Source organism: Molothrus aeneus, chromosome 2 (assembly GCF_037042795.1).
Source record: "Molothrus aeneus isolate 106 chromosome 2, BPBGC_Maene_1.0, whole genome shotgun sequence".
NCBI classification, from domain to species: domain Eukaryota; kingdom Metazoa; phylum Chordata; class Aves; order Passeriformes; family Icteridae; genus Molothrus; species Molothrus aeneus.
In genome coordinates, this window is record NC_089647.1 from 96,665,447 (window position 1) to 96,690,974 (window position 25,528).

Below are 25,528 nucleotides of genomic sequence, written 5' to 3' on the forward strand. Positions count from 1 at the left end.
ATTATTCTGGTTGCAAAAAATTATTTTACATGTTGAAAAGCTATGTTCATGTGTTATTTATTATTTAATGCATTTATTTAATTATATGTATTCATATATGACATATCTGTAATCTTAATAAGCAGATACATTTTTCATAGCATGAAACTTCTTTCTACTCATAACATATTTTTAAAAATGGGCAAGTTAATTGAGTTTTCTGAAACAATTGCTAGACCTGGAGCCTTTCTTCCTACTGACATTTCTCATGCTAAAAGAATTATCTTTGGATTTAGAGACCTTTACTAAGCTGAATATCCTTACTGGTATCTACATTAAATTTTGAAAACAATACCTACCAGCTGAAAGTCTCTCAGTGTAATCTGGTCTAAACTTGTTACCAGTGCTGTTTATCCCAAATCTGTGCCATGGTTTATTCATGTTCTTCTACTTCATTAATGAACTTACAAATTGATATCCATCACATCACTGCATTAAAAAGTGTATTTCATTTTGCTAGAGTATTTATTGTGTTTATCCCTGCAGTAGAGTAGTAGACAAAAATATCTCTCATTGCTTTCAATATTAAAGAGAATTATGTATGTAACCTAAAAATCTGCCAGGCTTTGTGAGCTCTGCACACATAAGACTTTTAATTCATTAAGAAATACGTCATGGTAGCATTTAGCATTATTGTTCTTTTATTTGTTAGTTAGGTGAATTACAAATAATTCCTGAGACTGAATTAAAAGTAACTGGTTGCTTTCCTGTTTTAGCAGTTCTCATTGAAGTTCTGCTTCCTTGCCTTGCACTTGCTGTATAGTTTTAGGAATAGTTTTAGGAACTATTAGAAACTATAGTTTTATGTGTATAGTTTTAGGAATTAAGTCTCTGGACTAGTGAACAGGTGTAAGGTTTATTAAAGAAGAGAAGTTCAGTTCTTAAATGATAGTGGCATGTTTTGAAATCCCAGTAGGCTCAACAGCTCTGTTTTAAATCCAGCAGGGACCTTTGAGAGACGTTTTTGCCTTGTTTCTTTTAACTTCTATGCTAACATGAAGCAAATGTTTTCATTTATTTCCTGTGTTATCAGTCCTACTCTGCATATTTTAGTCTATTGCTTTTGACAGTGATGAAAGGCAGCTATTTCCCAACCTTTTGTATTTTGGGTGCTACATAAGCTCAGCTGTTCATTTTGGGAATGTTTTCTTCTCCTGATTTGTTCCTGTTTCCTCATTTGAAAGGCAGCACTATAAATTCCAGATACAGTTGCAGTCTTCTTGGAATTGTAATTTAGATTTTGTGCCCGTGTACATGAGACAGGAGCTTGCCCATAGGAAAGGAAGGCAGTCATTCTGCTGGACTGGAGGACCTGTGTGTATAGTGACAAAGTTACTGTGTCAGTGTTGTGTTACTTTGTACTTGAAAATGGTGCTTAATTGTGGTCTAATACGGTAGGAGTCAAGAACTAGTGAACTAAGAAATGGAGATAATCCAATTGAATTATGTGGTGTGTTCCTTCATGAATATAGGATTGATCTCTGGGTGTTTTACCCAGTTTATTATTTGCCACTTACTGTAGTTACCGCATCGCCTACAGATTTTCTCATTCAGACCTGAAATTGAGTGCCTTGGGGCAAGATTTTCTCTGTTAAGCATGAAAATGAACTGGCCTTGGTTTGAGAGCATCCTGTGTGCAGCAGTTCTTGTGCCTGCTGCTCTGGAAAGATCAACTGGTTCTGTGCAAATCTACATTTGGGCATGAAGCAAGATAAGTGCAGCAGTGATGTAACCCTTGCTCTGCTGCCTTCTGTTCTTTCCCAGGTATTATCTGTGTAGGTATTGTCTGTGCCCTGTTCAGAGGCTGAAGAAGTGAAGCTGGCTGGTGCTGGTGCTGTAGCCTATTGATACCTGTAGGATGAAGCTTTTTCTATTTCTTTTAGCAGTTAATTTCACAGAGATTGCGATTTTTTTTTTTTTTTTGTAAATCACAGTGTATGGTTTCTGACAGCTTTTAAAGATGTCATATGCTCTGCTGTTTATAGTGTAGAAGTATCTGGGGATTTAAAACTTTCTCTACAGTATCTCTCTCACAGAGATCAATTAAGTTTCTAATTAAAGTTTTATCAACCTAGCATCTATTGAAATCCTGAAAATGTTGGTGTTTGTTGAGACAAACATTGGAGGTTTTCTAATCTCATGAGAAAATTTTTGTTGAGGATTGTTGGGAGTTTTTTAATATTTTTGAGTGTTTCTTTGTTATTCACTGAGTGGTGTTTGAATAATGGAAAGCTTTAGTAGCTAAAATTTTTTATGAAAAGGAACCAAATAAATTTATTTAAACAATTTTATTGATTAAAATAGCTTGTTCTCAGCTAACAAAACTGTAGTTGTAATCCTTCCCTATTCTTTTTGTCTTTGAAAGACTACTTATTTTGATCAGACCTAAAATGTTGATGACAATTGTATCTCTTTGTTTCCCCTGAAGCCTTTCTTTCCTGTTTGGAAAGTTGTATATCACTACATATGAAAGGTACCAAAGTCCTGAGGAGGGCCTCAGCATTAAAATATGTAGACACTTTTGCTTTATGAGGCTGTAAACCAGATAATTCATCACTACTGACAACCTGGAAGTAGATGTGGGCTTTTAAAGAACAATATGTTATATTACAAATTCCTTGGGAGAGGGAGTGTTCGTTTTTAGGAATTCCTGGAGAGTGGAAGCCTATTAGGATGGTATTGTACATGTAATAATTCATGTACTTGGCCTAAGTTGTTGGTTTTTTTTCCCTTTTATTTTTAAGGTCTAAGACCATTTAAACATTCTGTCATAATCATAATAATAATTAGTAGCATCCTCTCTGCAAACACAGAAGAGAGGGGGAAGCTTTTTTTTTTTATTTTTGGAGTGTAATATTCTCAGTATCTATATAAATAAATGATAGTGTGTGGCATGATTCACATGAATAGCAATGCAGCTGTATTGCTGCTGTCTGCCCAAATAGCAAGAAATGAGAGAGAAAGAGGAGGTGACAGGGGGGATATGAATCTGAGAGGAGAATTGTGGCATGAATAAATTGACACTGTGGTTTTACTGGGGGGGGGACACTCATTACAGGAGGCTTCATCTGTTTGCTGCTTTCCCATATTTAGAAAGCATCTTTAGTGATCCTTTTTGCAAACAGCTCATGCAGTAACTGGCAAAACAGAAGCAATTAGTGGTGTAATCTCAAAGGGAATCTCAAGCTTCACTTTAAGTGCAATGATTAAATCCACTAGAATGATAACCATTGCTGCCAAGAACTCCTGTAATTGGCCACTAATGTATTTTGTTGTAGCAGTCGATAACTGCTGCATTTCATGCACATAATTAGTAATGCATACACGTTTGGTCAGTAAAATTGAAAATCCTGATAACCAAGGGTAGAGGGGGTGGAAGGAGCACAGAGCTGGAGAACTGAAATACTGCTCTGTTGATAGTACCTAACTAGAACTGTGTGCTTCAACAAAACAAGTGTCCTACTGTGCTGGAATACAAATGGGCTGTCTGTGGCAGGATATAGCAAAGACATTTGGCAGAGAGGGATTTGAAAGCTTCTGGCATAATGTAATTGAATTGGCCATTTCTTTAAAGATACAGCAAATTGTTTGCTGCAGCATTCATCATCATAAGGAAGGTCAGACAGCTTGCCAAACATATGATATTCATAATAAAAAGTAAAACGGTGACGCTTATATTTAAACACAAATCATGTTATCATGTTTGTAAAAGCTGCAGAAATGAATGGGAATATTTTTGGTGGTGCTGAGCATTAGTAATCTAAGTAAGACTGTAATTCAAGAGGGGGACAGCTTCTAAGCAGAGAAGAGGTCCACAGGGAAATTCAGCTACTGAGCAACATATGATCCCCCTGATTGGAGAGGGTAGTAGGTGTTTTGGCAGGATTAGTGCTGACTCTATCTTCTGATCACTTAAGGGAAGATAAACTTGTATGATTCTATTTTTTGCCTTTTAAGAAAAAAAAGGGAAAAATAACAAAGAAGAAGGACTTGAGTCATTAAAAGGAGACAAAATTTGAACAAAGCGTTGCTGGGGGTTTTTTTGTCAGTTATACTGTGACAAAATAAGATGATGCAACAACCTGTAGCATATCTGAAGTGTTCTATGAAATGCTCTGTATTGGTGTGCTGGGAAACCCCTCTCAAGTCACATCCAGAACCCTGAACGTAAATTGCCTGGTGACAGGGGCTTTGGGCCACGCAGTGATGCCTCTGCAAATGAGTAGCTGTTAGCTCTTAGGTTCTAACACATTCAGGAGACTGGCATTTTGATTTCTTGCACCACTGCACCACTGATAGGGTTGGAAATGGGAATCAAAATAATTAGATTGGATATATAGATCCCAGCAAACCAGCCAAGAAAGAGGCTGGGCTGGGGAGGGCTGCTCTGAATTCTAAAATGTGCCAGTGCTGTTTTTATGAGAGTGTGAGGATAGGAGGAATAAACTAGAGTGCAGATGCTCACCATTTATATTCAAAGCATGTAATAAAATAATTGAATGTATGCTTCCTCCTATTAAAGCCTGTTAAAAGCAGTAATAAAGTACATTACTGTTGTATTAAAAAGGGAGCACAAATTTTCAGGTAATATATCTTAGTTGTATATATAGTGTACAGATAAGCAGACTGGGAAGTGGCTTTTTACATTGTCCAAGGCATTCCTCTTTCTGGTACAGGACTGTTCCCATCAGTTCATTTTCTGTTACTTAGTCCAGCAGTATCTTTGCAGCATTCCCTCTGGCAGTTTTTTACAGGCCAACAGTCATTTCCCTCCGAAAAGCCTTTCCTTCTAGTTCCTCAATATTTCTATATAAAAACCCCAACAAAAATAAACCACAAAAAAAGCCCCCATTTTCCATGTACTTCTTCTTGAGTTTCCACAGCTGTTAGAAAATGTCATCCATTTTCTACGCACATTTTTCCTTTAGATATTTGCAAACAATTATCCCACTATCTCTTTGCCCACTTTACCATTTTTCACCTGTAAAAAATTATCTTTCTTTACTCAAATGTCAGTTCTTCAGTTTTTTGCTTTTGAGAGACCCACCTTCATTTAATCAGGAGATTCAGGAGTCCGGGTTCTCCTAAATCTGTAGATAATATATTTTTTCCTATTATCATGATTCCTGACCTTTTTATTTTTTTAATTTCTACTCTCTAGATTGGCTGCCCATATATCCTATAATCCTACACCATTTATATCTCAGTGCACTCTCTCCCTTCCTTCCCTACACTCCTTATTACTGATCTGAATTTTTTTCATACCAAACACGTTAAATCTTGCATTTTCCCAACCCATACCTTGCTTTCCATTTGTATTTCTATTTTTGCTTTTCATTGCATTAAATCCCAAGACCTTGTGTCTGCAACTTCATATCTATCAAGTCAATGTTTAGCATCCATCCAGAGTAGCCTATTGGTTTGTGTGCACACCTGCCATGAGGAAGGCAGTGGTTGCAGGATCTCCTCTGCTTTGAAGCCAGATGCACAGGGCCATGTCTCTGGTAATTCTGTATGATAGTAACACATAGGAAGTACTTGCCTGCTTTTGCAGAAGCCTGTCCTGCATGCTGTCCCTATAATACCAACTGAATCCATAAGCAAATACAGCAGTTACTGGCTCCAATTGTAGTCACTGGAAAAAGCTCTGTTGAGCTGTTTCGGAGCTAAATATCAGCATTTTGTTCCTGTTTCCCTGCTTTGGTCTCCAGGAGGTTTTAGGTGTTAGTTTTCTTATTATTGTGCTCTTAATCCATTCATAATTTCATGTTACCCTACTCAGTTGTAAAGATAGTGATGAGGAGTAGCAAGGTGACATCCTCTTGTTTTAATCTGTGCAAGTCCATAATATCTGAAGCTCCTTCAGCAGTTGTCATTTGTGTATCCTGAAGGTGTCCCAATCAGTGATTCAATGTTTTGATGTAAGATTACAAGAGTAACAAACAAAAAGTGTATTTGCTGTCCATGTGAAATGGAGGATATTTAGCTGGCAGGGGAGTGCAATGTGGATGAGTGGTACTCATACCAGGAGCTCTAAGAATTTGGGTTTACTGCATAAATAGTTTGGTGGTTCTGCAGGAGCTAATTTTTATAGTAGAAAATATAAAATCCAATCTTTTTTGTTAAAAGAAGACTGAAATTATGAGTTGGTCATCATCTGTAATAACCATGTGAAGATTTGTTATATGAGAAGGCTCTTTTTGTTTGGATGCTATGGAAATAAAAAGATGCACTGGAAATAAGAAAAAGAATTCGAACAGGAAACAGATTTTGTTATTCCCCCAATATTCATTGAAGTTGAGACAAGGAATTAGCTGAAATTTTTACATCCAGCTCAGATGAATTTCTAAAATACAATTTCTTTCAGTGTTTGAACATTGTGTTTAATATAAGAATTGCATGTTTGAATTTCAAAACTTGTGTTTTTGAGGAAACCCAGAAGAGGTAGAGGTAACTTGTGTCTCTTGTTGGATTTGTGCTTATTAAGGCCTTCAGTTAGGGTTTGGGCTCTCATCCAGGCTGGTTATTTAGTTCAGGTGATGGTCACAGGTTTCTGGAGAGCAGTTGCAACTCAGTAGTTGCTGTGCAAGAAATAGTTCAGTAATGCTCCAAAGGCTAGCTCTTAAAACACACAGCTCACTTACAAGCTCATTAAGGATTGACCTATGTTGGGAGTTTATTTAAATGCTTGGCACTGTTTTTTAATATAGGGAGTTTGGGAAAAAAAAAAAAAGTTGTTTTGTTTTTTAATAAATTTTTCCTTGACCTTTATCTGCAGCAAAATTGGCTGGCAGTATCACAGCAGGTCTAAATGCAACATTTTATTTATGGCATTAATTTTATAGAAGAACAAATGGAGACAAGAAGAAGAAATGAAAGACTCTTTAGCTTTTTTTTAGATTAATAACTTGCTGAATGTGAATGAATGCAAATGTCACTGACTTGAACAAAGAGATCAAATTAAATACCTTAGGCAGGTTACACAATGTCTGTCTAAGGGGACTGCAACACTTGATCCCTGTGTTCTGTCTGCTGCCATTGAGACAACACTATAGCAGTGTATTGCACAGGTAACATTTTCTGCACCTTTTAGGGTGTTAACTGCTATTAAATATTTCCTGTTCCAATGTATAAATAACCTTCTATGATATGAATTCGAGGTAATGAAAACACTGCATATTTCAGCACCAGAGTATAGCAGTATAGCATTTGTTTTATTTAGGAGACCTGCAGGCATATTTAATCTTCTATTGTAGATTTATTAAAATGGTACAATATAAACATCAGGACATGTCATACCACTGACTTGAATGTGCTGTAGCTAAGGACAAACTGGCCTGTTTCTTCCTTGTCTGGAAGATTTTTCTGTGCTTGTCTTATCCTTGGTTATTGGAACTGAGTTTATGCCCTTCTTCTACAACAATCTTCAGAACTAAGGATGTTCAGTGAATGTCTTACCCCTTGCAACTTTTCACTGATAATGCACATTTTATGGGATGATGTTTTTTGCTATACAGCTAATAACTCAGCATGTTTTTCTGTGTTCACTTGGCTTTTGAAGGCCATCTTAAAAATATGCAAAAGAATATTCAAATTACTTTCCTTTTTCTGATCCCTCATGCTAACACTTAGAAACGTGGTGAATGGTCACATCTTGTGAGATAGTGTATAATCAAGGATTTTTTTTTTATTCTTTCTGAACTGGTAAAGCAGTTTCATTTACACACAAGCTTAGCTGTAAAGAGATTAATATGTTTAGTTATTTAAAAAGATAAGTATTGTTGCTGTGTAGGACTGAATTATACCAAAGTATGTGGAAAATATTTTTCTATTTTTGAAAAAAGAAAAAACCCCATTGTTGTTATGTGTTCTTAGGGGAATATGGTTTGAATCTTGCTTTGTTACAGTAGCAAGTTTGTTAGGTTTTCAAAGCATTAGTCCTTAAATGAATAATACCCTTCTGCCACCCATGCAGTGTTTGGGAAAATTTAATTTGTTTAGGAAATGATAAGTGACAACACTGATATCTTAGCTCCTTATCTTGGGAAGTGCTCCCCTTATTTTCCTTTTCTGTGCCCCTCTCTAGGAACAAAAGAAATACAAGAATGCAGACGTTGAAAGGCACGAAAATGTGCTTAAAGTATTTTCCTTCTGTCTTGGAACAATGGCTGCTGACAGCAGAAGGCTTGCTTGCTTGTTAAAATTAGATTTGAATCATCAGTGTAATAGCAGTAGGAAATTGTAGGATGGAAAGGTGCCAGGAAGCCTATCTATATCTGCCCTTTTGCAGGGAGGGGGGCCTGCAGTGGCTTGAGCTGTCTCCTCAGCTGAGTGAGCCTGCCCTATATGACAAGTACTGCTTGAAGCATCCTTAAAACAAAATTGTCCTCGAGCAGAAACCATTGAGGTGGGATCCCAAGAACAGACAAAAGCACAACAGTGCAAGACAGCTGTTACAACTTAGGCTTCTGAAGAGTTTGTTTCTTGTTGGTTCCTTATATCACATTTAATTGGGCCCACTTCCATTACCTCCCACCATTTTCCAGTGCTAGGATGAAAAAAAATTAAATCTGTGGTTTGTGACTTGGTTTTTTTTGGTTTTTTATTTTACGATTCTAAAAACACTGGGTAGTTTTCATAAGTTAGTTGTGAGTAAATTAGAGGATGATGCTTGCTCTGAAGCTGCATCAGAGTCAGCATCATTCTAGCTTATTCTGTTTCTCTTCAGTTGTTTTAAGGCAGTCCAGTGCCCAGTTATTTCTTTTATGTGGTCATTATCTGTTGGCTTTGCAGTAACCCAATCTATGGAACACAGTGACCTCTGTATGCACCTTAAAACCATTCACAGAAATGGTTGTAATTCTGCTGATGCAGAATGCAGCTGCCCATTTAAATCTCTTTTTCTTACAGAGGGGATGGTTATGTCTCTGCTGTGTACTGGCTTCTGTTTAATTTTGAGTGCAGTTTTTACACTACTGCCATAAGCAGCTTAGTTCTTGATTACTTCAGGGAGTGCTTTGTGTGATACAGCAGTAATTGATATCAGCTGAAGTGCTAAACCTACCAGTCCCCTCATTTAAATTAGTGCCAGTTGGAGATGGGAGAACCAAAAGCAGGACTGGGCCTGGGAGAGGACTCCTGCTTTTGGAAATAATTTAGTTTGCTCTCATAATGGAGTAAGAATTCTCTGACCTTCTGGTTATGAGGTTGTTCTTGTCCTAGGGTGGCAAAATCAAATCAAACTGGTTGTGTAGGGACGATCAAGGAGGAATTTTATTTTAAGTGTTTAATGATATTACTGCATTACTATTGTCTTCATCAGTGCTATGAGTGCAATCAGATATATTTTAAAATAAATCTACATAAATAATTGGGTTATAATAAATGCAGCATTGGTTTATATATTTTTTCATAATTTGTTTGCATTTGCTCCATTTAACACTGTTTTGTGTACTTATGTATCTATCTATCTGTACATATCTGGCATTTTTATATATAATGTTCATTTACTTTGTGGAGAAATAAGTAATTCTACAGCTGGGCTGTATTGTTTATAGGTATTATTTAATAATTGGCAAATATTTAGAAGGCACACTACCACCACAGTTTAATGGGACTGCTGTAGCAAATTTGCTGGTGCACAAGAAAAAAATTGAAAGCAGTGCCTGAGCATCAGTGGCCATTTTGACTTGACCTGCTTGTGTGTCTGTGACAGTGTTCACAGGGGTTCTTGGATGAGGGAAGAGACAAGGATCTGACTCCATGTTTCAGAAGGCTTGATTTATTATTTTATAATATATACTACATTAAAACTATACTAAAAGAATAGAAGAAAGGATTTCATCAGAAGGCTAGCTAAGAATAGAATAGCAAAGAATGATAACAAAGGTTTGTGGCTCAGCTCTCTGTCTGAGCCAGCTGGGCTGGGATTGGCCATTAATTGCAAACATCCAAGATGGGCCAATCACAGATCCACCTGTTGCATTCCACAGCAGCAAATAATCAATGTTTGTGTTTTGTTCCTGAGGCCTCTCAGCTTCTCAGGAGGAAAAATCCTAAGGAAAGGATTTTCACAAAAGATGTCTGTGACACGTGTCCAGCTTTTAGACCACAGTCCCTACTCCTGCACATGTACCAACTGGGAAAACAGTGCATTATGTGGAAGATTTTGCTGGAAGTTGGTGGTTTATTTGTGATTGAAAAAGTGGGTAGGTTTTGATCTGCCTTATTCTCCCAGGGTCCTTACAGGCCAGCAGAGGGATGTAGTGTGAGGTGGGCCTCGGATGATGGTGGTTTGTACTTGTTCTTCTCTGTAGCAAGTCAATTATTTATTATTATATGTGTCCTGTGGTCCTATATAATATTTGTAGACGGTTATTTGCCAGTTTCTCAAGACAGAAACATGAGCCATTCCCTTAAATAGCCCAGATACTTGTGTTATAAAGAACCTTTTTGTAAGTGTTCTTCCTGTTTGTCTTGTAGGTGTCTATAAAAGTATGTAAATCTAATCTATAATATTAAGGGGTTTATGGCCTTAGTACTTACATTTCAGTTCCATGCAGTGCTTTGTGAGATTGCATGTACTCTTAATCATATTGTTAGCCATTATCATCTTTAAGCATATTTCATGTCCCTTGGGTGTCCACCTACCATCTGTTCCTTTATCCCATTAGATTTCCACCAGATTTCTTATTTTTTCTCTAGCATACTGTGCTGAAAAAACCCTCCTTACAGTTTCCCTCATTAATCTCCCAGTTTAGTCTTAATTACACAGCTAATCAGATTACAATGGCTCTCTTTATTTCTTACCTCCCTGTGCTTTCCAGTATGACCAAAAGCATGTACTTCATTTCTGCACATGGATATGTATATGCATGCAGAATATACAAGATTCTTCTAAGCCGTGCTTTCTGTTCCTCTCACTTTGCATGGAGGGTATAAAGACACACAATTCTTCACAACTCCATCAGCTGCTGGGCTTCCACTTCCTCCTAATGGAATCTAACTCTTAGCAGTTGACCTGAGCCAATTCAAAAGCAGTGTCCTGCCCTCCTTCCCTCCTTCTTGAGCTGTGCTCCCATCCCAGGGTGCTGTCAGCCCTGTCCTGCTGCTGCCCAGTGCTAAAGGATGCACAAGGAGCTTCCAGCCAGCTCGGCAGTCTGTCCCCAACACATGGCAGCCACAGCTCAAATAAGCTTAGGCTGGCTATTAATACACAGTGCTGAGTCACTGCTGAAATGCTTTACCTTGCTGTGCAGCCTCTGTAAAGCAAGCCATAGGCAGATCAGGTGTGCTAGGACAGGCTGTAGCTCACCGTCCCGGGCCATGAAACATGAGTGACTCAGCCATTTGTGTGGAGAGGCAGGGGAGGCAGCTGTGGAGCATCACCCCTGCAGGTGTCTGCTGCCACCCTGCTCTGCTTGAGCATCACTGCTTAAACTAAAACCTGGGAAAATACTCTCCACACACAGAAAGCGTCTTTCTGTTTCCTTTAAAACCTGTGAGAAATGCAGTATTCTGGGAAGATGCATGAAGATTATTTACAAACCTGGTGACAATTCCAAACCACTGAGAGAGCATGTTTACTGTTAACTGGCATTAACTGGCATTCTTGCATGGGGAAGCATTGTTTTATAGGGCAGGAAGGGTTCATCCATTCACTACTCATTTTTTATTGCTGGACAAAAGCTTGCCTGATCAAACAGCGTGTTTTCATGGCTAATGAGCTCAGTCAGTCCTTGGTTTCTATCCTTGTACTACAGGAAATAAACCGTATGGAATATTACTGTGGAATATTTAGGTTCATTTATAAATACAAAGATTCATGTGTACAAATTGGCTTCACTCTTAATTGATTTAGAATACTTGAGTAGACAACACAGCTGAGCCAATGTAACTCTTGCTGCCACTGAGAGATGTGGTTCAGGCCTCACTTTTGTCTTCCCATCCCTTCAGCCATATGGTGCTTGTCTGACTCCTCAATCCAGTGCTGAACTCCTTCCTTCCTGGATGAGATCAAGCCATTTTATCTGGTCTGATGGTATGAAACAGGTGTGGGGAACTGTGTGCTTCATTTCTGGAAGTGATGTTTCAGCATGAGGGTTGCAGGTCTAGTGAGAAGCCTCTAGTGCTGAGAGGTGTACGAGCTAGATCAGCATGGGTTCATTTCTACTTACTGTTTGGATCAAGAAAATGAGTAGTCTGGTTTTACATATGTCTTCTCTGATACATTTTTAGATGCTACCACCTGCACATGATATCATAGTCTTGTGGCAAAAAAAAGAAAAAAGAAAAGAAAGGCATTTTTAGCACAGATGATATGATTGATAGAGCTGTGGTTTTACATACTTTGAATTTTAGTGGAGTGAGGAGACTTTCTACTCTAAAGCAATCTTGCATTTCAAAATAAAAGATATTTTAAAAATGCTTTGGTGCATCAATACTTGGCAGAAAAACAAGACTTATTACTTTACCCAGTAAAAATCAATGGCCACAGAAAAAACCATGTTCTTCACCAGCTAATCATGTAGAACAGGGCTTTGTTTCAGTAGTTTTGATGACTGATGAGGGTATCACATGTTTTTAAGTACTGGTGCTCTACTTGTGTTTATTCTTTTTGTCTTAAAAAGCTGGCCAGAATCATCTCTGCTTTACAGCCATCCTTTACATGAGGCTTGTTGCAAAGCCATGTAGTAACTCTGGGAAACAGTTACAGAAGTTTGCAGCATTAGGAGTGGTGGTTTGGGAACCATTTTTATTTAACATGAGCATGTGTGAAATTGCAAATGCAAAATTTTCGGGGACAAACTTAATGCTTGTGCTCAAGAGCTGGATCAGGTACTGGGGCACAAAATGTCATGTTAGTGTTGCTGAGTTCAGCTGCTGCTGTTTGCCCAGCCTGGGAGCAGCAGCAGGTGGTGGAGGGAGCTGCTGATGGCCCAGGGAGGCAGGCAATAGGAAGGGAGAGGTCAGAGCAAGACTCTGCTCCTGTCTGGAACAAGCAAAGCCGAGGCAGTGTCTTAGGTTTTGGCAGCTCAGGTCTGCTTTTCCCACATTTAGGTTTTCTAAAGTCTTAACAGCATTATCATTTGTGTGTCATCTCCTTGGCTGTTCTCCTGTTTTCTGTAGAGAAAGGAAACTTCCTAGGTGTAGTGTTTAAAAATCATAGTACTGGCAGCAGTCCTAGTTTTGGTATTCCTGGCCACTGATAGCCTGTGACAAAATTGCTTAAAGCTGACCAAAGGGATTGGCTAGGGTAATGGGATTGCACTGCTATCTCTTGTGGACCAGCCACTGGAAAGAGATGTCCGAGCTGGATGGAATGAATTAAATGTGCCTTTGCACCTGCAGAGCCAAGTACACCAGAGCCTGTGTGGGTTGAACTGAGCCCAAGGCCTGGGGCCTTCAATGGCTCAGGGAGTCACCTTCTGTTTGTGAAGCCCCCATCCAGAGGGAGGGAGCAGTGCAGCACAGTCAGGCCAGCCAGGCAGAAGCCATTGGGAGTGGCCGAATGGGGACATGTACCCCCCTTCCTGCACTTCTTTGGGCCTGGCTGGGTGGTCTGCCTGCCTGCTGGGGTCTGGCTAGAGCCTGGCTTTGTGTTGAAAAGAGCCAGGGCTGGGCAGGCAGTGTGCAGAGGGTAGTGGGGGACTTCAGCAGATGGATTTATAGTCTTTGTTGACGTAACTTAAGTGGGATTTTTTTTTTCATCAGATTTAAGCACAGCTAAGGCTGAACACGTTTTGCTGAGACTGAAATGGCATCTCCCAGGATTTCTTTTTGCCCAGTTTCAAAACACTGTTATAAAACAGGGAGATTTACAAAAATGACAAGAAACTGCATTATAGTAGAAGATGGAAGTAAGCTTAAGTATAGGTGCCATGGCTTGTTGCTTTACATCTAGAAACAGACCTTTCTATTCTCAAGCTATTATACTGAATATCCCCATCTGTACACTGTGCAGAGTTGGGGTCCTCACTGGTTTAGACAGTCTGGTTCCCCAAAAAGCTATTTGAGTGAGGTTACTTACATGTGAGAGAAATTACTTACAGCCAGGTTGCCTATGAAAATTGCATCATGTATGTGTGTGCATACAGGTGCATGTATACCTGCACTGAATGCAATTAAAATCACCCTTCCATAAGGACCACAAGGTTTGCAGGCTTTTTCCACACAGGGCAGTATCTCATAGACACAGGTTTTATAAAAGCCAAGTGTTTTCTTACACTGGCAGTATATTTTTGGAAACACAAAACTGTGAGCAAGCAGCACCATGTCACACATCCGTAAGTTTTGCGCAGAGGTAGGGTAGCACAGCCCAGGAATATGGATGTGTTCCCATCCATCCATCCATCCATCCATCCATCCATCCATCCATCCATCCATCCATCCATCCATCCATCCATCCATCCATCCATCCATTCTTCCATCCCTCCTTCCCTCCCTCCCTGCCCTCTCTGTGCCTGCTCAGGCTCACAGCAGAAGCACAGAGATGGCTGTGCCTGTACCTGTTTGTGGGTGATGGGTTGTTTTTGGGTCCAGAGATGGCTGTGCCTGTACCTGTTTGTGGGTGATGGGTTGTTTTTGGGTCCAGAGATGGCTGTGCCTGTACCTGTTTGTGGGTGATGGGTTGTTTTTGGGTCCAGAGATGGCTGTGCCTGTACCTGTTTGTGGGTGATGGGTTGTTTTTGGGTCCAGAGATGGCTGTGCCTGTACCTGTTTGTGGGTGATGGGTTGTTTTTGGGTCCAGAGATGGCTGTGCCTGTACCTGTTTGTGGGTGATGGGTTGTTTTTGCCCTCAATCTCTGCAGGAAGAGAGCAGCAGCTTATCTAGCCCTTCAGTCTGGTTTGCTCAGTGGAATAGCTTATGAGAAAATGGATGCCTTGTTTTCCAGCATGTCCCAGGGATGGCCACGCAGGAGAAAATGAGGATCTGAGCTTGAGGAATCTCTCAGCAGCTTTCCCTGCCATTTAACATTTATAAATATGCTATGAAGGCTCCTTTTTTCTCTCCAGGTAGCTGCCTTGCATTAGTCCTTGCAGCACAGTGGGAGGAGGGGAGGGAAGGATCCTTTCCAGACCCTCACCAGCACTCCTAGGGAACCCTTCCCTAAACAGAGGTGCTTGCACACGTATCTCTCCATATATATACATATAAATCCATGTATATACAAGGTGCGACTTTAGGCTTGGAATTTGTCTTCTGGGATAATCTAATCACTTGCTTTTTAGTGATTATAGTAATGAAGTGTTGTTTCCTTAAGTATTTAGTGCTTCTAAAAATTACTTTCTTCATTTTCTCACAGTTTGAGTGACACAGCATTGCATTATGAGCAGACATTATGTGCCGTGAAATAGAAATGCATACAGCCCTTACATTGAACTAACTCAAGAAAGGTTCTAATACTGATGCAGCAATGAGCTGCACAAAACAATTCCTCCTGAATAACCCACTAGAAAATTCTCTGCTGTTCAAGTGCATTATTCCATTATTAAGTGGGATAATGAAAACAATTTTTAGCAAATTGTTCTAGCTTTTTGCAGCAGTTTGTTTCCTTCAATTCTTCAAATCATCTTGATGTTTTAATGAATTAATTCCCTCAGTATCCTGTTGGAAAAGGCAGGAGTGGCATAAGGAATTACAAACTCTTAAGAGAGTAAGAAAGCCACTTACTTGGAATATAATGAAAAGTCTTTTAAAAGGAGTGATTAGCTTCTTTGGGGTTTGGACCTTTAACATAAACTACTGTCTCATAAACACTGGTAGATTTAGCTGTGCTGATTTAAGATGTGACAATTACCCTTTGTAGTCATCTGCTGGGCTTAATCCTTCATCAGCTGCCCAAGAAAATGCAATCCAGCCTGTGAGGCCTGTGGAAGCAGTGGCTGGAGATCATGTAACCCCTTCTGCCTGGCCCTACCAGAGCTCTTCACTGCTAGGCTCTTAATCATCTGCATCTGTTTATGGTAATAAGGGAGAGGAAATAGGAGTAGGGAAACAACCCTACAAAACAACCAAACCAAAATTCCAGTCAGAGCCAGGCTCATTGCCTTTAGCTGTGGACTTTCCTACCAGCTTCCAAAGTGTTGTTTTCAGGTAGCTATTAGCTACCAGTTTTGTGGCTTTGATGTACATAAGTTTCTTGTATTCCTTTGAGTAGGCTTTTCTTCTTCCCTGCCATCCCTTTAAAACAATAATCAGTGAGCTTTTTCTGTGGGACCAGTGTTGCTTTTGAGCATTATCTCAATTTACACAGTCCACGTTAGTGCTAAAGGCAAAAGGTTGTGTTACTCTGTTCATATTCTAATAGAAGCACAGAATGCTAAAGGGTTGGAATAGACCTAAAAGGTGAGCTGGTGTGCAACCCCCAGTGCCATGGGCAGGGACACTTCTCACCAGACCAGCTTGCTCAAGGCCTTGTCCAGCCGTGCCTTGAACACTGCCAGGGTTGGGGCTCCCTTTCTCCGAGTTGAACAAAGCACTGTCAGACCTATGCTGGAGCAGCTCTCTTCTCTTTCTGTGCCTGCTACACTGCACGTGGGCTGGAAACACGAGAGTGCCCATGGAGCTGTTTCCCTCTTCCAGAGGTCAGCTGTGCTGCTTCAGTGTCACTGCAACCCCAGGGAAAACACTTCACACTGCAGCTGTACCAATATCAAACAAAGGATGTGTTCTTGTGAATCAAACTCTCACTTCTTCTCTTTGTATTTTCTAGAGCTGTCCAGATAGCCTTTTTTTTGTACTGGTGAAAAAAAGGCTTTTTCAAAGAACTGCACATTTAAAATATGTGTGCCAAAGGAATAGGAGGAATGCTATTTGTGTAGGAGATACTGCTGTTTGATTCACATTTATCCTTCTGCCACTGTCATTTCTCTTATAACAACTGGAGCAGAAGAGTCTGAAAAGGGAACTGGAAAGACAACCACAGGTTTTGTTTTGAAAAGCCCTTTGGAAAGAATACCTGTTTCATACTGCTGTTCCAGCATGGAAGCTCTGTGAGCAAGGCTCCACTGCAGGCCTTTTTGGAGCAGGCTTATTAACCTGACTGGTTGCTTTCCTTATGTCCCTTATTTTGGACAGTCTCACAGGGTCTGTGATACCAGGAATGTGGGCAGAGTGCCACAGGCTGATCAGGTGACTCTAGGAGGTATCTGCTTTAAAAAAAAAGAACAAATGATTGCATTGAAAATGCTGAGCAGTGTTTGTTTATTGGCTGTAACAGCACTGCATGGTGGGGGCAGGGGGGCTGGGTTGTGCAGAAGCTCAGGCTAGCATGGTAAACACAACACCTTCTTTAGGGCAATTCTTTACCTGAGCCAGTCATACTTTACTAAAGGAAAAGCTGTGGAGTGTAGCCTGTCCTGCAGTACTCAAACTACTGTGGGTATGTCTTCTGCAGTGTGGCCTGGAAACTCATGCATTGTTTTGTTATGCTTTTCATCAAACACAATCCATCCTGTATGTCTGATTTTATTCTTAAATTATGGCTTCTGGGGACAAGAACTAATTTTTTTCTCTTTTCATTGGGATTTTTCTAGATTTTAACATAATCTTCCATATAAGATTCACAATTAGCATTTCTAAGCAGCAATTTAGTACAAATAATGATATTTTATTATTGATCAAGGTTTTCTGTCTCCTGCTGTATCTTGAAAACTGCTGGCTGGATTCAATGCTTCTGAACTTCTTTATACTGTTATTCACTGACTTGTAATTCTGAAGAGAAGAATGAATTATTCACATGAGGCTAGGAGGTTTTGTTTATCATTTTAAAAATGTTGCAACAAAGTGGTTTGAGTGTTAGGCCATATAATGCAATTCCAAATATTTTTAAAATAGGAAACTTATGATATAATGTTATTGATGTTCTATCTTGCTAAATAAATATTTCAGTGGACTGATAATGTAAAGCTGCTTTAGGGGGATTTCTGCTGACATTTCTGCTGTTATAGTGTGATTGCTATGCTACTGATGTTAGGTACCAAACCTGACTCACTGTAAAATGTTTACAGTTTTGCATTTTCTGTGTTCTAAAAATGGAGCAGCTTTCACAGTCTTTTATTCTCATATAATTTCTCCCTTTCCATGCAATCATACCTAGAAATCAGCAGCTTGCTTTGCTGGGCTGACATGCACGCTGCTTTATTTTTCAATTTCACCAGTAATAGGCTTTTCCTAGCTTGTAATGCTGCTCCACTGACACAATGATAGTTATTCCTTATTCACACAAAAAAAAAATCTAATGAAGTCTCTCTAAAGATTTCAGTCTTTATGTTGGAGTTATTAAAATGTATAAAATTATTCCGATTAATAGCTTTCATTTTTCAGCACTTTATTCTATTTGTTCTTGAAATAGAGTACACATTTGTAATATTGCTCTGGGATGTATGGAGTCTGATACTTATCTCCTCTGGCCTCTGTGTTAGCTGGGCTTTGAAGTGATAGTGTGTGTTCAGACTTCCCTAGATGGGGGAAGAGGAAAATAAAACTCTCTTCAGGACTTGTAAATCCTCTTCAAAAGAATCAGGGCCAGAAATAATGCCAGCAAGAGGCCATGTCTGCCAAACTGTGGCTGCTTCTGCTTCTGTACCTGGTGGTGTTTGGGAAGACAGTGGGTCCCTGGTGGTAAAGCAGTGCTTCCTCCTTGTGTGCACGGCGTCTCTGCTGGGCCAGAAGCAGCTTTCTGATGGACACAGGTCCTCAGATCTGAAGCCAGACCTGCTGAAACTCAGGCCACCTGACTTTAGGCTGAAGTGGGTCTGTTATTTGTCCTTGCCTGACTGTTTTACCAGTGAAGTACCATCTATCTCCGTCATTTGCTTTGGTGGCAACTACTTTGTACAGCTCGTACCTCTCCAAGGCTAAAGGTTCTTAAAACCTTTTGGCCCTGGTGGCACACTCCAGTGCCTTGTGCTGTTCAGCAGCTGATGGCTGAAGGCTTTTTGATTTGTATGGTTGTACTTTCAGGTAGGACTAGGCTTTGTGATATTGTTTGTGTACAAGTTCAAAAAGCTTCATTTCAAAAGGCAGTGTAAATCTAAGTAAAAATAGGCCACTTTTCTTAAAATGTAGCCACTCAGGGTGCTTCATTAATGTATGCACTTGGGAGAAGTTTTGTTGGTTGGTAATTTTGTTAGTTCTGAATCCATGAGGAAATAAAACTGACCCAGAAAAAAGCCCCAGTTCATAGAGTTTTAAACTAAGGACTGTGGTGTCCCACCCTTAAGAAGGAACACCTAAGAAGGGAGCACCAAGTAGATGCTTGGTGCTCAAAAGGAATGACAGAAGTAAGAGGCTCCACAAAAGCTGACAAAGTTGTGTTAGTAGATTACACAGCTGGCATGGAAATTGGTGTTCATTAGTCCCTTATCTCCGGGTATAAACGTGTGGCAGTGAATGTGGATAAAGGGTTAGGGCACAAGGGAAGAGAGAGTGACAGAGATTAATTAAAGAGGCAGAGAGAGAAGCATGGGATGTAAAGAAGGAATAGAGAGATCACCAGTCCTGGTTCCAGCATTGATCCAGGTGATGGTGTGGCCAGGATCCTGGGCTGCATATGTCCCTAGGCTTTGTTGGGTGCTTTTTTAATGATAGGATTCTCCACTCTGGAGATAAATTTCTCATTTTCTATGCAAATTAGCTACCATGTGCAATTTTTTTTTTCTAGACCTTTCTGGAAATGTGTCAGAGGGCTTCAGGCTTCTTTGGTAGCCTTGATCCCCCACTACTGTCCATGCCTTCTTCTCAACCTCATCCCTGTGCTTGTGCTGTTCTGTGTTGTGTTCATGTCCTCAAGCCAGAACAAGGTTTCTCCCAGGAAAGGGCTGCCCTACCTCTGTATGGCCCCCTTCTCCAGCCACATCCTGTTCCTTCTGGCAGTGTTAATGCCAACAATCCTTGGTTGTTATCACCAATCCTTGGCTGGCTCCACAGCTATCAGGGCCTGAGACAGACAATAAACATCAGCCCCTTATCTGCTACAGGAGCACATGAGCACGTTCCTCGAGGCTAGAAAGTTATTTCATGTTGAGGAAAGAGTGCTGAGTTAATTGGTGTTACTTTTTATGTGCTATGAGCTTAGAATATCTACATAAATACACCTCTCTCTTTTTACAGGTAGTAAGTTACAAAGCATCAGTTACTAAGCCTTAAAATGCAGTTCTGTCTTGGGATCCAACACAAGGGAGCCATATTACAGTCAGTGATAATAACAGTCATACCCATGCACTAAAGATAAAACCCTTATGATTTCCCAGTTGTGATAGGGAGTGGGATGAAATGCATTGTCATGAATGTTCTGAAGAAAGGTATTGGCCTGGTTTTCTGATAAAGTTGGCAGTTAAAAAATTGGTGTTATTGTTAAATTGGACAAATTTGATCTGGAAGTAGCAGAACACAGAAAGCAACAGACACAATAATGTCACTAGAATCAGTTTTCACATTTTAAGACTCACAGACCTTGGTTTGGACCTCAGATTTGCCAGTGGAAATCTGGAATAGCTTAATCTGTAATTCATTTGAGTCTCTCCAGGCATACTTTGCTGGAATTGAGTGCAGCCTCAGCCAACCCACTCCAGGCTAAGTTGTTCACCTGTTTATTCACCTATGAACACATGCATCAACTCACCCACTGACACAGTTTCCTATGAAGCCAGAAGACAGGGGCACATTTTATAAAAGCAAGGAAATCTTGAAATTCATAACGTTTGACAGCCATGACAAATAAGCAACTGTATCCATTACCAGTCCCCAGAGTTATCTAGTATCCTTTCTTTATGTAATTTCTTACACTACTTTTTTTTTTTTACATCAATCTTCTTATCACTTGTTATTTATTATTCATAGCATTAATAAGAGTTCACTCCTTCCCTTTTATTTTCATTGGTGTCTTGAATATTTTAACACAGTAACTGTGCTTGCTTTGTTTCCGTGCTGTGGATTTTTTTGTGCTTTTTTTCATCTTGTGTTTTCTCGTTTTATCGTCTGGAAATATTATTAAAGACATTATATACCTTTTCTTCATCCAAAGACGTGGTGCATCTGTTGACCTTCAGGGCATATTGCCGGGGCCATCTGGTTTTCAAGGGAAGTGGGGGTTGGCAAGGAATGGGGAAGGATTTAAAGCAGAAGGAGATATTAGGTTACTTCTTTATTATTTGATTAAGGTTTTCCTTTGTTGAACAGTAAGACTGATTGGTACTTTGTTACAGTGTTTGTCTTTTTATAGTCTTTGATTCTTCTTGTGGTTTTTTTTTTGTCGGAGTTGTTTTGAAGTGGTGCTGGGCTGGGGAAGCTCTTGTGTACTTGTGCTTGTCTTTATCAAAATAAACAAAACAATATGGCCCCAAACTGCTGTGAGGTGTTAACCAGTGCTGCTGTAGTCTGTTAGTACCAGGATTAAATGACACCATTTCAGACATTGCTCATCTCTCAGTTGAAGCAAGTGTTAGTGAGGAATTAACAGGACAAAGTACCAACCTCATTTCAACCTGAGAAAAGTTGTATTTAGGAGAAGTTTGGGTTCTGGAATTTTCCCCCCAGTTTTTCAGAGGAAGCCTGATAGCTTTTTTCTAGTGAATTCACAGCATATAGATAAGAGATACCATTTAATTTCTACTGTTATCCTTCCAGAATAAAGGAGTGTGACATGTGGGTGCAGGTTTTACTGGGGCTGGAGACAGAGCAGAAGAATAGGGAATTTTATCAACTCTGGATGCTCTCTGTTTCAATATGGCCACAGCAATTGCTGTTCAGTGGTTTTGATACACCTTTGCTTTATTATCTTTTTCTCTTAGTACCATTAAGAAACCACTGGTTGGCCATATAGGATATAAATTGGTAATTTTTCTTACATTTTGTAAATGTTTGTCATAGATCATATTGTGAAATACATTGCAGTGCATAAAAAGCTTTCATTTTCTTATGCTAAAAGCTGTTACTTTTCAGTTACCCAAAGTCTTATAAATTAACTGAAAATATGGTGCACACTTTCTTAGGAGAGGAAAGAAAAATTCTTTTAAGTAAAGGTAAAGAATAAAGTATTTGTTTTAACTGAAAATAGGAAACAGCCTGGTTCTAAGAGAAAAGTTTAACCTCACATGTTAGAAATCATCTCCTCTAAATTAAGAAAGGGCTAATTTCAATTAAAGCAGAATGTGTCTTCATGTGTGTAAGTTCTGAGTGATCTGTTTAAAACCCAGAACAAGCATCCCAGGAGGAGGGGTAGTGTGTTTGTGTGTGTCTGTGTCCCAGGGCTTCTCCTCATTGTGTAATCTCCATAACTGACCCCCAGTAAAACAAAATCTCCCCCCCAGTGCAACAGTTCCTGCCCATGCACAAGCCTTCTCATAACCTGTAGTAAACCAAGTGTCTGGGTTACAGTTCTAACAATATGATGATCTTGTCATATGCTTTTGTATTTAATAATGTCCAGAACACTTATTCATTATCCAGTTTATTGTCAGTCTTCTCAATGGATTTATTTCTCCATCTTGATCAGGAGGACAAAAAGCCAGTTATACACTTACCTTACCAATAAACCTGTATGTATGATGAGGAAAGAGTAGAAGAAACAATGTACCTTTGTAGTGTTTAATTCTGAAATTAATAACCTGCCTGAATTTGGAGAAGGGGACTCGGAGTCGGGGGGGAGGAATCTCCTATCTCCTGTGAGGAAAGAGGAAACTAAGTAACTCCATTAGGAAAGTCTGCTTAATCCATTGTGGTTTTGGGGATATTTCATGTTGAAGTGTATCATTTGGGATGTCATTCCGATCTTGCTCTTAGCTTTTTCTCCAGTTTCTTTTAAATAAGTGGTGAAGTTGAGAGTAAGGCAAAAGAGCTTATGGAAGCATAGTTAAAAGCTTGCTTTGATGTTTGCCTTGTGACCTAATAACAGCATTGCAGAAACTTACCTAAATAAAACTGATAGGGACCTGGTTCTGTGTCCTTATTTTGTTTGTTTGGGGTTTTTTTATTTTGTTTTTTGGAGGAGGATTGGTTAGCTGATCTTAATTTTGAGGAACAGCGGAGGACGAAAAGACAGGCTATTGTCTTTTCCAATGGCCATGATCAAAAGCTTTCTCACAAAGTCACACATGGGTTTGTAGAAATTCCACCCAAGGCTCGTAGCTGCCTGCATTGGCTTTCAAGACTGTGTAGCTTTTCTTAGGAAAACATGTAAAAACAAAAAACATCTGTCAGAAGAACTTTTTTTGTGAACCACACCTTGGAATTCCTTCCTTGCTGGTAGTGAGTTTGTTTAAATGTGAAATGACCAAGAGTGGTGTAACCTGATTTCAGCAGCTCAGGGGGTTGTGAAGGTGTTGGAGAGACCAGGCTTTCAAAGAGATTCGTAGTGCCATAAAACAAAACTTTGATATAATTACAGGTTTTGCTTTTTTAACAACACACAGTAAAATCAGGCACAGTAAGAACATGAACAAGCAAGGAATCATGTTGTTTTCAGGTGAGCATGCAGTACAAAAAGTTAAAGACTGAATATTTTATTTTACAAAACTGAAAGCCTGTACTCTAGATTAATTTTTTCAAATCTTATTCTGTGGATCATTTCCCCACTTCCTTTATGTTTTAATTCAGAATTCCTGTCTGCTGCTTTTTTATTCATGCAGAAGTGCTTATGGAATTGTAAATGAAATTGTTTTCTGAATCAGACATCAACGAGGTCATTAATTAAATTCCAAGTATAGAGCCAAACCATATCCTGGCTGCCTCTGTAATGTTGATGGAATTAAAACAGGTGTGGTGACAAAAAGTTTTATGTGGAAAATCATGATTACTTTGGTTAGACATAACAGGGTAAGTCTGTTTGACTTTCAAATCCTGAATTAATTTGCAAGATGTGAATCTGGAATAACACTGGTGGAATGAACAGATTCAGTGACATGTGACTGGAGTCCCTTAACTACAGCCATTCTTCCCATGCATTTTTGAAGGCATACCTGAAGGAATAAAACATCTGTAAGTTCTGTTTGAATTTAAGAAGTGATTTTTTTCTCATTAAAATATCATACTTTGGTTTTCTTACCAAAGCAATGTTTCTAATAGAAAACATTCATCTGTTCTAATGATCTGAAGAATGTGAAGTAGCTTGATGGATGTTTATAGGAAACATTTTCCCAACAGAAAAGAAAGCATGAAAAGAATGTGCAGATTACCATTTGGAAATGTAGTAAGTGAACAAGGGAACTGGCATGGAAGTCAGATAAAAAAGGTTTAAAAGGTCTATAAAGGACATTAAACAAAAAAAAAAAACCCAAAAAAAACCAAAAAAAAAAAAAAAAACAGACACTGGAACAGGTTGTCCATAGAAGCTGTGGATGCCCCATGCCTGTAAGTGTGGAAGGCCAGATTGGATAAGGCCTTGAGCAACCTGGTCTACTGGGAAATGTCCCTGTCCATGGCAGGGGCTTTGGAACAAGGTGATCTTGAAGGTCCCCTTCAAGCCAAGCTATTCTATGGTTTTATACAAAAATAGAATTGTTTACATAAATCTGGAGATTTTTCCAAATGTTAAGGTTAAGTAGGTTAAGTAATATTATCAAGGGTTGCAAGTCAGTGTGACAAATAAGACTCTGAGGTTGACAGTACTTAAGAATAGAAGCAGTGCAGCAAGAAGGGCTGCAGAGCAAAGGGAGAAAGAGTGTTCAGAATAATTCTGGAGAATAAGCACATTAGAAATGGATAAGGATTCTTGTCTTCAGTATAGAAAGAGGTAAGTCTGAAGCACAGAGTATCTTTTCATAAGTGATAATCAAAATCGTTTGCATGGAGGATAAGAGAGTCAAGGACAGAGCTCTATGGATTCCCCAAATGAGATGTAAAATGCAATTAACAGTGAATAGAAACATCCAAAACAAAAAGTAATTCCAAATGTTGTAAGAAGAAGTGTAAAAAATGAGCAGTTTCTTTTTCAGTTGAAGCCATGGTTATATGCACCATTCATGTTTCAGTCAGTGGTTTCTTTACTGAAGAATTGAATTCACAAGTGGAAAAACCAGTATACTAGAGTACTTGAGGATGTGCTAGGTGTTGAGTGACAGGCCCTTCTGTCTTCTGATAGACATTTTACATCTGCAGTTTCTGTGGATTGTAAAAGAAAAACCTGTCATTTTGCCTTTTATTAAGTGGCACACTGGATGGAATGAAATCTACTGAACAGGAAGAAAGTTTGAACAAAATGTATTTATATGACAAGTTAGATTAAACTCCGTAGGTAAATAAAATGTGTAAACATGGAAGATGAATTTGGGTTTTCAGGGTGATGCTGCCTAACTCCTTTTCTTTGAAAAAAACCCCAACAAAACACACACACACACGAGAGAAGAACAGAGAAGTGTGTCTTTCTAGTCTAGAACACCCATTCTTTTGGGTGGGATCATCTCATCTACCTTTACATAGAGTCAGGTAACAGAGGTGTCTGTCTGCTTTGGAGCCTTCCCTGATGCAGGCTTAGGTGCTTCCAGCACA

General features: G+C 39.3%; 1 protein-coding gene across 1 annotated transcript in view; it reads left to right on the plus strand.

Moving 5' to 3' along the window:
• The window catches only part of TBL1X (transducin beta like 1 X-linked), a 195,841-nt gene that overhangs the window by 56,261 nt on the left and 114,052 nt on the right, over window positions 1–25,528 (plus strand). The gene's annotated exons all lie outside the window — the stretch shown is intronic.